Here is an 11,929-nt window from a genome sequence, read left to right on the forward strand (position 1 = left end):
CTGTACTTGATGCCCAATGGTTTTCCCATACAATTTCTTTTTTTTTTTTTTTTTTTTTTTTTTTTTAAGATTTTTAATTTATTTATTCATGAGAGAGAGAGAGAGAGAGAGAGAGGCAGAGACACAGGCAGAGGGAGAAGCAGGCTCCATGCACCGGGAGCCTGACGTGGGATTCGATCCCGGGTCTCCAGGATCGCGCCCTGGGCCAAAGGCAGGCGCTAAACCGCTGCGCCACCCAGGGATCCCATCCCATACAATTTCTTGTGCTTTCTTTACCAGGACTGAATGTGTACTAACCAAGTGAATCACAGTAAGAGAACGGACTAAGACATGTTGAAGTTTCAAATACAGACTAACAATACTATAGAATAACACATTTAAAATATTTCTATGAATGGATATGGCAAAGAGAGTCTGGGAATAGTTACTCTGAGTGTGGTAAGATGAATTGCACCTGACTTCTGTTTCAGCAGTCATCACTCTCTGCATTAATCATGGTCTGGGTAATTATGTCACCTGTACAGTGTTCTGACTGATGTAGACACGTACACGGTGAGTCTTCACACTGCACTGAATCTACTATTTTCGAGATCCTGTGTTAAATACATAGTCGCATATAAAAAAATCCTTATCTAGAACCTGCCTTCAAATTGTAAACAGCAACCTAATAGAGATAATAGGAACACCACTAATGCTTCTCATAATTGTCTGTAAGTGCTACAAAGAGAAACAAAGAGTAATGACAGTCAATGCTTACGTAACATGATGTGGTAGGATCATTTTAAGTACGTACCTTAGATGTAGAACATTATTTAAATTGTACGAGAACTTTCTGAGGTAGATAATATTATTCCGAAAAAGTAAGAGTTGAAATTTACTGCCTAAGAGGGCACATAGAGGAAAAAAAAACAAAAACAAAAACAAAAAACAAAAAAACAAAATAAAACAAAACAAAAAACCATAAAGAAATTATTTTGGGATCTAGGGCATTTGGCAGAATAAATAAAATTGAGGTTGGGGTCAGATCATGAAGGATCTTATGTAACAGATCATTTAATATTTCATTTCACAAAAATTTATTAAGTACTGGTAAGTACTAAAAACTGTCTTAGGAACCAAGTGGATATAGCAGTCAACCAGTGATATTATGGACCTAATTTCCTCCAATTCTGTATTTTACTGAGGAGTTGAGTTGCAGAGGACTGAGGCCACATGAAAATTTGCAGTTAATAAGAAAAATATGTTTTACCTTTGTGTGTATTACTGTCAATTTAGTTATCTGACCCTAGTGCCAGGATGCCGTCTCCACATTAATTTCTGATCTGGAACTAAATGTTTTATCCTCTATTTGTAGAGTCTCCTCCCTTTTCTTGAGACCAGTTTTACAGAATTACAATCTCTTTGGCGGACAAAGAATGCCTATGTAGTAAATTGATGGAAGTTAATGAAAGTTAAAGGCAGATGTAGCTTTTGGGATTTTACACTTAATGCCTCCTTATCCTAAGACCTGCTTCTACCACTTATTTGCTTAGCAAATTTCCTCATTCCATTATGTTTTGGTCTCGGCTCTGACCATCTTATCTAATAGTGTAACCTGTCCCACTTTCACCTGCCTTGCACTCACAATGTCCTTTACTCCATTGCACTTTCTCTTTTTCCCACAGTCTGACACCAAAATATTTAACTTACTTACATGTGACATCTGATGTCTTTTGTCTGTCCCAGTCTCTTAGAAAGGAAGTTCTGTGAAGGAAAGAAACTATTTTCTACACCGTTGCATCCAAAATGCTTAGAACATAACGGATACTCAACATTCACATATTAAATAAATGACTAAGAAAGACAGAATATAAACGTCCATGGAGAAGATGGATCGATGTCTTCTCCCACTATTGTTTACTTCATGTCTCTTTACAATTCTGTTTCAGGTCAAAAACATCAAGAGAAAGAGAATAAAGTTAAAAAAAAAAAAACAAAAACAGACATGATTCTGCTTGTGAAAGCCTCTTCAAATCCAAATCTGGGATTTGGATCTGAATCTAGACAACCTAGAATGAAAACGTCATTGTAAATCAATATTAACAGGGGTCGGAGTATAAGAATTGGTAAGGGGAGACACTATAGGTTGTTTAGCTTACTCCTTCATTTTTGATGACTGTTGGTAAATACTGGCAATGAAAACTGCCAGGATTTTCAGAGGAGTCCTCTTTTTAAGAGACTTCTGATCCATTAATAGAACATTTACAGAAATCTCAGAAGTGCCCACTCCCAATCGGAAAGACTTGAGGTGAAATTTAAAATGAAGTCTCAACCAGTCATTAAGTAGGTTACAATCCTGTTCATGTTCCAAAAACATTTTGTTCCATGCTCTCAAATGATAAGGAACCACAGAGCATAAATGTAGTCCGGACTCTGAGAACAAATCCAACGTGAGGATTCAATCTGAACACAAGGGGCTAAGCCTTTATTTAATAAAAAAAAAATTCAAGATTATGATATTATCTCCAAATATTCCCACTTAAAATGTAGAAAACTCTTTAAAAAGTGGAGGGGGAAATAAGTGAATTAAATCATAAAATCATATAGGGATGTCAGAATATATTTCCGTGATGGAATGGGTACAATTAGCAGCACCTCAAGGGTAGATGTCTATATACTTCAACAAATATTTATAATAATAAATTATATTAATATATTAATTCAGGTATTGTCTACTTAGATTATAGTTTAACCGAGTAAGTTGAACATGTCTGGTTTGGGTTTTTATCATTTGTTTATCAGATATGATTCTTTCTTTTTTTTTTTTTTAAGTCATATGGAACTGAAATGAAACAGAGCATCTGAGAAGTATGCTTTGAGTTTATAGTTAGAAATATCAAATTTATGTTTTGACTAACTTAAGCAGTTCAGTTTTTTTTCTTCAGTTTTTTAAAGTATCCATAGAAGCAACATGTCATTGAGTTTTAAGCTATTAGTTTAATTGTAAAGGAAGGAAAAAGAAGTGGCGAAAGCAAAACATACCAAAAATACCTGAAAGATCGTAACAGATAAAAAAAAATGTAGTTGTTAAACATTTTTGTATCCTATTTTAAAGCGTTTCACTTGACAATTTGCTGCAGGAAGCAATAGCAGGGCAAGTATAATCTTTTGCCTGAGGTATTAAACCATTTCAAAGGAAAATGAGAGGATGTTCTAGTTGCTTAAAAAGAATATCAAAGTAAGGCAGCATTTTGGAGCCTCACACTGCAAAATAAGCACAGCTGCACATCAAGGCAGTTTAATGGCAACTATAATTAATATTTTACCATCAAGTCGGCCTGCTGCACAATGCTATAAAGTTCCTACTATGCAAACATACTCATAAAGTTTTAAACGTTGACAATTTTCAATAAGGATGCTCTCTGTCAATATAGGATTAGCAATGTGTGGAGTTCAACACACTACCCAATTATTGACCTTTTTTCCTTTATATTTAAAAAATATTCCTTCAGCTTCATCATTATTTGTTTATTGTGAGTACACAGATAACAGTAAGTTGTGCACTAATAAATATGAGTCATCACTGCTTTTGATCAATATTTTTGCAATAACTAGATGCTAAGATAGTATGCATTGCAGTTATCTTCCACTGTTATTCCTAATACATGTTTTTGTACCTAGCTGTGTGTGTATACATATTTACATATAATGTATAAACACATACACCTTTTAGATTTCACAACACTACAATGAGGCTGATGGAACTTATCTGAGATCCCCTAACTTCACAATGGCAGAGCTTGGAAGCCAGAATTATCTGACCCTATGCCCATGCTTTTTACTGCATTATGCTACCCCTCATAAACATGCCTGGCCATTAGGACACTGACATTATTCCATGCGGTCAGATCTTCCCTTTTCAGCTCAGCTCCAGTAACTACATCCTAGTCTTGTGTTTTTGTATGAAAACCCTGCTTTAGGTTTCATCGCCTTTCCTTCTTTTCATAATGACAACCAATTAGCTCCTAAGGTAGAGAAATTAAGTTATAAATGCCTATGATGTAGACCACTTCCTAGTCAGGAGGTAGTGTCCTCTGTTATCTATACACAAAGGGAAGGCAGATACTCAACATCTCCTAGCATGTTATGTTAGATGGGGGAATTATTTTGGCACCAAGACTGAAATCAGGTTTTTGCCACAGTAACACAATGCTTACTCATGTAAAAGAAAAAATTATGAATTTAAAGGAATGCCATAGGACAGGCCACTACTCACACCATATATTACATGAACATGTATCTCTTTTCCAGTTGATGGCCCAAAGTTATTTCAGAAGATTTTAGCATCTCTTTTTGAAGCCCAAATTTTAAGTCCCTGCAGAACCCATGAGCTTCAGGGCCTGGACAAAGGGACTTTTCAAGTTTCATATCATCCTTAGACTTTGCTGCACCAGCTGTGAAAATCAATTAGCCCTGGTGAAAACCGAGCTGCTCTATGTTCTCGATAATGAAAAAGACCAACTGCACACTAGCAATTTTCTCTGTCCTTACAAAGACGAATGGGAACTTTGAATCTTTTTTCTCTGCTCCATGGAATTGCCTTTAACTTCTATTTTGAAAGTTGCCAGACATGCCGGGAGATTAACACAGAAGACTCTTTGGAGCGGCAGGAAAATTATACCATCGCACACCAGTGACATTTGTGACTCCCTCAGGCTGGTATGCAGCCATCAGACAGTCAAAACAAACACCTCCCAAACACATGCCAGAGCTCAACTCCCCTTTGCCTCTGTTCCCTTGATAAAAATGGAAATGGCTGATGGTACCCTCATCAATTTTAAAGACCTAGTCAGTACCTCAGATAATGCTTCAAGAAAACAACAATAGGAAAATGTTAGTATAAGCTGGATAAGGAGAAGGCCACTGAGATGCTGAGTGAGCACTAGGATACCCCAGATGGGCAGGGGTTCACTCAGTAAGTTTAGAGATCTGGGACTAATCCATGCCATCCCATCCTTTGTGGGAAGCTGGATGCTTTGGGAGAATAAGAATAGAAAAGAAGTCCCTCTCCACCTTGCCCTCTTCACCACTGCATCATCACGCTCATTATCAACTACCCTCTCTATAAAATAACATTATAATAAACTTCACTCGGTTAAGCAAGGTTTCTCAACTTCAGCACAGCTGACATTGGGCTGGATAATTCTTTGCTATGGAGTTGGAGGGACTGCCCTGTGCATTGTAAGATGTTTGGCAACATCTCTGGCCTCTACTCGCTAGATGCCAGCACTCAATCTCTCCAAATTGGAGCTATCAAAAATCTAGACATTCAATCATAGTGATATTTCCTTTTAAGTCCCCAAAGAACAAAATTAGAAGACTCAGGGAAAACTCATGCTATTAAGACTGTTGAGTATATACCTCAACTGTCTCTGGTAGATCCTGGCTCCATGTTTATAATGCAATTAATCAAAAGGTAATTGGTTTTTGTTACAAGACTTTTAAATGGATATAGAGATAGATAACCAGGTAGACCAGCTTTCATTTTTAAAATAATTAAATCCAAAGACATTAATTATTTGGTTATTTATTAGTAAGATATTTTGTTTCACACTGTAATTGATGCTACATCCCCACATATGTTGTCTTATTTGTCTTCCAGGTAAGAAAATCAAATTAGTTTCCCATTTTCATCGTAGAACCAAATGCAGCAAGTTTAAATGACTTGCTGGTGTGCAAATGTCGAACCTTTTAAAATAAAATTTTTGTTTTTTGTTTTTTTTTTTCTTTCTATCTGACAGTCTCTCTATATATCTGAAGAATAGGAGTTGTATTTTGGACCTTAAATAAAGGTAATTAAAATAAGCATTTTAACCAGAATTGTAAATTACAAAGGAAAATGACCCAATGAGGATTAAATTCTTCCTCTTCAGTCAAAATTGCTTATTTAATCACATGTAATCAACAGCTACTATAAGCAAGTCACAATATCCATGGATAATACGGAAGGCAAAGATAGTAGATTCTGGATGGGATTTATGGTCAGCTTTAATGGTGAATAGCGACAAAATAGAATGTGGTAGATTTCCACACTACAATGGTTACGGTAGCTATAGATTCCTCCCAAACCTGTATGGATAACATATTGATCTTGCAGCTTCTCCTAGTGGGTGGCAAAGTGTACTTTTTCATTCCAAATTTGGTTTTGCCCACATGACTTGCTTCATCCAGTGAGTCACTAGGAATATACTATGAGGAGAAGCTTGAAAGTGATTCTACACTGGATTTGCCCTTTCTTTGATCTCTGCAACCACCATCATGTAAATGAGCCTAAGATAGCCTGCTGGATAATGAGAAGCATGCAGGCAAGTAATTACTGTTGCCCAAGCTGACATCAGGCCAACCATGCTGCAAAAGAGAACATCAGCCCAAGCCCAACTGCTGTCTGACCACAAAGATCTTATATACGAGTTAGCCCAGAGGACACATAGAATCATGAGAGAGAATAAATTTTGTTGTGTCAAACCACTAAGTTCTGGAGGCATTAGTGAGCAAAAAAAGCTAAGTAAAGTTAACTAATGCACTTACCTATGTAAAGTGGCAAGCCATCTACTGTACCACCTTGGAGATCAAAATGAGTGAAGTGGTCATACTGTCTTTTCTTTTTTTTTTTTTTTCTGTCTTTTCTTTAAGTGGTTTATGAGAAAAATATAAGTAACAGTTGGGTGAATTTCTATAATTGAAAGTAGTAATTGAAGGAGAAGACACTATATAAATTCAGTTAGATTCTATTGCTCTGAAGCCATAATCTTCACCATCATCATAATTAGTTTTGACCAGTTATTTTAGGACAGGCACAATGTTTTACCTGTCTTATTTTCCTCACCTGAAACATGAAAAATATAGAAATATCCACTAGCTAGAGTTATTATAGGAGGAAATTTGGCTCAAGGAACTTACAGCTTGTCCAGAATCCCATTAAAGTTAAGGTTCAAACTCAGATCTTAATTGCCTCATAGGTCATCTCACTAGTCTCATAATATTGCTTCAATTGATATGCATTTTTTAACTGGATTCTATCATATTTTCCATCTATCCATCCATCCACCCACCCATCCACTCATACATGAAAGGATGCTTTCAATAAATGTCAAGCGCATAGTATGTGCTACCTATTATTAATGCAGAATTAACAAGATAGACATGGTTCTAGCTCCTTTAAAGCTGAAACATTTTACCCACTCTTACCTCTCCACCTCCTAGCTCCTTCACACCCTACATCCTGAAACATTTTTCTTTCTTTTTTTTTTTTTAATTTTTACATCTTCAAAAGAATTTCCTTTTAGAATCATAGTAGACTTTTAGAGCTTCTGTTAGGGTTCTCTATAAAAACAGAACCTAAAGAATAGGCATAACAGAAAAAAAAAAAAACGATTTATTATAAAAATTGGCTCATGCTATTACAGAGGCTGAGAAGTCCCATGATCTACCACATAGGGGTTCAGGAATGCTAGTGGTGTAATTCTAGTTCAAATGTGAAGGCCTGAGAACCAGAGAAGCCTGCTGTAAGTCCAGTTTGAGTCCAAAGGTCCAAGAATCAGGAGCACTGGTATGTGAGAGCAGAAGATGAAGGTCTCTATTCAGAGAGAACAATCTCACCCTTTCTCACCTTTTTGCTCTATGTCTGACTCCCCTTTTTTTTTTTAGATTTATTTATTTATTTATTTATTTATTCATCTGGCGCTCAATGAATTGGATAATACCCACCTGCATTGGTGATGGCAATCTTCTTTTCTCAGTGTATCAATTCAAATGATAATTTTTTCTCAGAAACATCCTCACAGATACACCCACAAATAATGTTTCACAAGCTACCTGGGTATCCCTTAGTCTAGTCAAATTAACACATAAAATTTTCTATCATATAGCTGAAGAGGAACTTTAAATCCAATCCAATCCAATCAGTGATCAGATTAGAAAATAAAATCCTAGAGAGTTTATATTTTAAACAAAACATAACACATGTTCATTTGTATGCTACAAACAAATAGGGAGCATTTTATTAAGGAAAAAAAAGAAAAAGGCATGTCTTTCTCATTTTTAATAGCAGAAACAGAAAGCATACACACTAGCCATTATTTTCAAAAATGTAATAGGATCTATAGGTAGAGATCATCCTCTGTTGCAGATGTCATTATATGTATCTTATATAAATTCTTTTATTTAAATCTCACAACCACCTGTAAGGTACAGATTGTATAAAGAATGGCATCATGGGTACAGAGCTCCTACTCCAAATCCTGAGCTATCTACACAATACTCTAACTTAAAAAAAAAAAATCTAGGCAGGTTATCTTTAAAGTCATGACAAGGGCATCTGGGTGGCTCAGTTGGTTGAGCTTCTGACTCTTGATTTCAGCTCAGGTCACTATCTCAGGGTTATGAGATTGAGCCCCTTGATGGGCTCCAAGTTCAACTTGGGGTGGGGGTAGTCTTTGTCTCTCCTTCCCCCTCTCCTTCTGACCCTCCCCTGCTTGGGCACAGGCTCTCTCTCTCTCTCCCTCTAAGATAGATAGATACATACATACATACAGACAGACAGACAGATAGATTTTTAAAGTCATGACAAGGTATTCCCGCAAATACATTTCTGACCCTGACAAAAAAGGGTGCAGAGGGTACATCACAAATGAACATTCAAAATTGGCTAATATTTTCATGAAGACTAAATGACATGTTAACAGTTTAGCACCCTCCTTAGGACATAATATAAAATTTATAGATTAATTGTTATTTAAGGCATAGAATCTGATTTTATAAAATAGTGCTAATGCAGGAACATTTCACTAATACTTCAATATATTATACTCTATATTATATCAGTGGCTGAGAGCATTAATACCCTCATACATCAGCATCCATACTTGAGATTAGACGTTTATTTAAACCAACAAATTATCATCTTTTACAGCAAAATTGCAACATAAGTGATTTGTGAATTGCAAATTGAACTTCCCTGCTGGGAGCAGTAACTAGTTTTAGAGCTTATGCTATAACAGGGCTACATATAAATACGTGAATATTAAAAAAAAATGCCTTGGTCTTGATGACATAATTTATTCTATTGACACAAGCTGTTTTATTTTCTATCCTCTTGTAAGTGTTCTTTTGTAGTAAACCAAGGAAAATGATCGAACATAATGCAAGCTCCAGCTCCTATTGGTAGACTGTGGCAGACCTATAATGATATGTTTCATTTAAAGCAATTGACAAGCAAAGATTTCAAAGGTATGTAAATTACTCCAATGGTTGCTAACTTTAATTAGAACTACAAACATTTTATACCACATGTTATAAGAATTGTTTTCCCCAATTAATGATTCTCAAGAACATATGAGAAAACTCCTCAGGATATCCACCAGGTGTTCTGAAGATTCTATAAAATAACTATTAGTATGGAACCTTCCAGTAAGCTACAACTTTGACTAGCATCTTCTGAAATGCTTTTCTTAGCCTTGCTGCATAAGGGATGTGTATGTTTGTGTATGCATGTGAGAGAGAGAGAGTGCATGGAGAGGGAAGGGTCAGGAGCAAACAGACAGACATGGTAGATAGATTGTCAAGTTTGCTAGAAGCTAGAGTAATCTCATAGCGAGTGTTTCGTTTTGCATGTGGACATGCCTCACAGTTTGTAAAATATCCATTGGTTTTAATCTTATTTTTTTGTACCTTAAGCTTTGTCTGTCCACATTACAAACACTATTTTTAAAATAAGAATGCTTTTAAGCTCTGACCCCATTGCACATCCTCTCTGAAACAGTCTACATAAAACAGAAAGCAGAAAGCATTGTTGTTTTTGATTTTAAAAATATCATATTCTGTTAACTTCAGAGACATTTAATTCAGAGTGCACAGAAACACATCATTAGCCATTAATAAATGACCAGTTCTGAGTCTTGAATCTCATTGGTAAACAAATTATTCTGTGCATGCCTCTAGTGAGACATTAAGCAAAATGGGATATTTCCATTTCATCTGTGTTTCTTTCTTTTTTTTTTTCTTCTTTTTTTCATCTGTGTTTCTAACATGATTCCATTTGTCCAATTTGATGTGGCCTCATTGCGTTGTGGCAAATGTTGGCATCTGGGACAGAACTCCATCAGAAGAATGGCATTTGGAAAGATAAATACATATGTTGCTTCACCTTGGTTTGTACCTATAGTAAGTGAACGATGATAAAATCCTTCCATCACTCATATTCCACAATTTTATATTTTTTATTTATTTTTTAATTTTTATTAAGATTTTATTTATTTATTCATGAGAGACATACAGAGAGAGGCAGAGACACAGGCAGAGGGAGAAGCAGGCTCCATAAAGGGAACCCGATGTGGGACTCAATCCCAGGACACCAGGATCAAGCCCTGGGCTGAAGGCAGACACTTAACTGCTGAGCCACCCAGGTGTTCCATATTCCACAGTTTTACATCCTGCATCCAAAAATGAAAAACTTGGCCAGCCTGGGTGGCTCAGCGGTTTAGTGCCACCTCAGCCCAGGGCCTGATGCTGGAGACCTGCTTCTCCTTCTGTGTCTCTGCCATTCTCTCTCTCTCTCTCTCTCTCTCTCTCTCTCTCTGTCTCAAATAAATAAATAAATAAAATCTTTAAAAAAAAAAAGAAAAAAAGAAAAACCTGAAAGGATTAAGGAGGAAAAATACATGCATGGCAGTTCACCGTATAGTAGTTTCTGAATCATGAGTCCAGCTTAAAATATTTTGGAACATGCAAGTTTGTCCTGCACCACTAGTCATGAATTAGATTTATTTAAAGTGACATTTAAAAATAGATACGTTGGGATCCCTGGGTGGCGCAGCGGTTTGGCGCCTGCCTTTGGCCCAGGGCGCGATCCTGGAGGCCTGGGATCGAATCCCACGTCGGGCTCCCTGCATGGAGCCTGCTTCTCCCTCTGCCTGTGTCTCTGCCTCTCTGTCTCTCTCTGTGTAACTATCATGAATAAATAAATAAAATCTTAAAAAAATAAATAAATAAATAAAAATAGATACGTTTACTTAACTTTTTATTTATTCAATTTTAAATAAATATGTCTATTTTTTTCACCAATATATGTGAAAAACTGGTATTGTCATAAGCCTAACAGAAAGTACAATGAAGTATTCAGCAAATTTATTCAAAAATCAGTTGAAAAGTTAAAAGATGCACTATGAAATGCAAGTAATGTATATTAAGTTAAATTTCACTTTAATCATCATTTTACTAAAATGCAAATTCTAATTTAATTGGTATAATAATCCATCAAACAAATATTATTAACCATCTTTTAGCAAATATGGTAACTGTGACCCAGAAAAGTAAAATGATTTGTCAAAGGTTATCCAAGTTGTGTGTGGAAGAGCCAGGATCTAAATCTGGGCTAATTTGATAAGAAATCCCAGATTCTAATTTTATTAAACTACTGCAATGCTTTCTGATTGTTTTTCCTGTGTTAAGCTGTACAATGTGCCAGGATGTTTGCCATGCCTCCTTATACCCATATCTTATCCCTGTCCCTAAGACTTTTCCCAGGATACTCAATAATGAGAATCAGTTTTTAATCTGAAATATGGTTAGATTTTCCATCCTTTTGACTTTAACTCCCTATGAGAAGTATTGCTCTAGAGTGTTTCCAACCCTGGAGATTAAATTTTCTCTGATAAAACCTGAAAATGATTTGGGATTTCAACCTGAACCCTATTCTAGAAATTTCCTTCATAGGTACTGAATCCCTGGAGAGAGCAAATATCAACTCAATTTCTGAAAATATTCCAGACTGATAACAAATTCTAAAATAAGGAGAGCAAAAATCATAAAGGACTTAGGTGCCCTATATTTTAATAATATTTTTATATCAGACTTCTATGAGTTTTGTAGGTATTTTAGAAGCAGTAAATTT

This window comes from Canis lupus, chromosome 8 (assembly GCF_003254725.2).
Source record: "Canis lupus dingo isolate Sandy chromosome 8, ASM325472v2, whole genome shotgun sequence".
Lineage (NCBI taxonomy): Eukaryota > Metazoa > Chordata > Mammalia > Carnivora > Canidae > Canis > Canis lupus.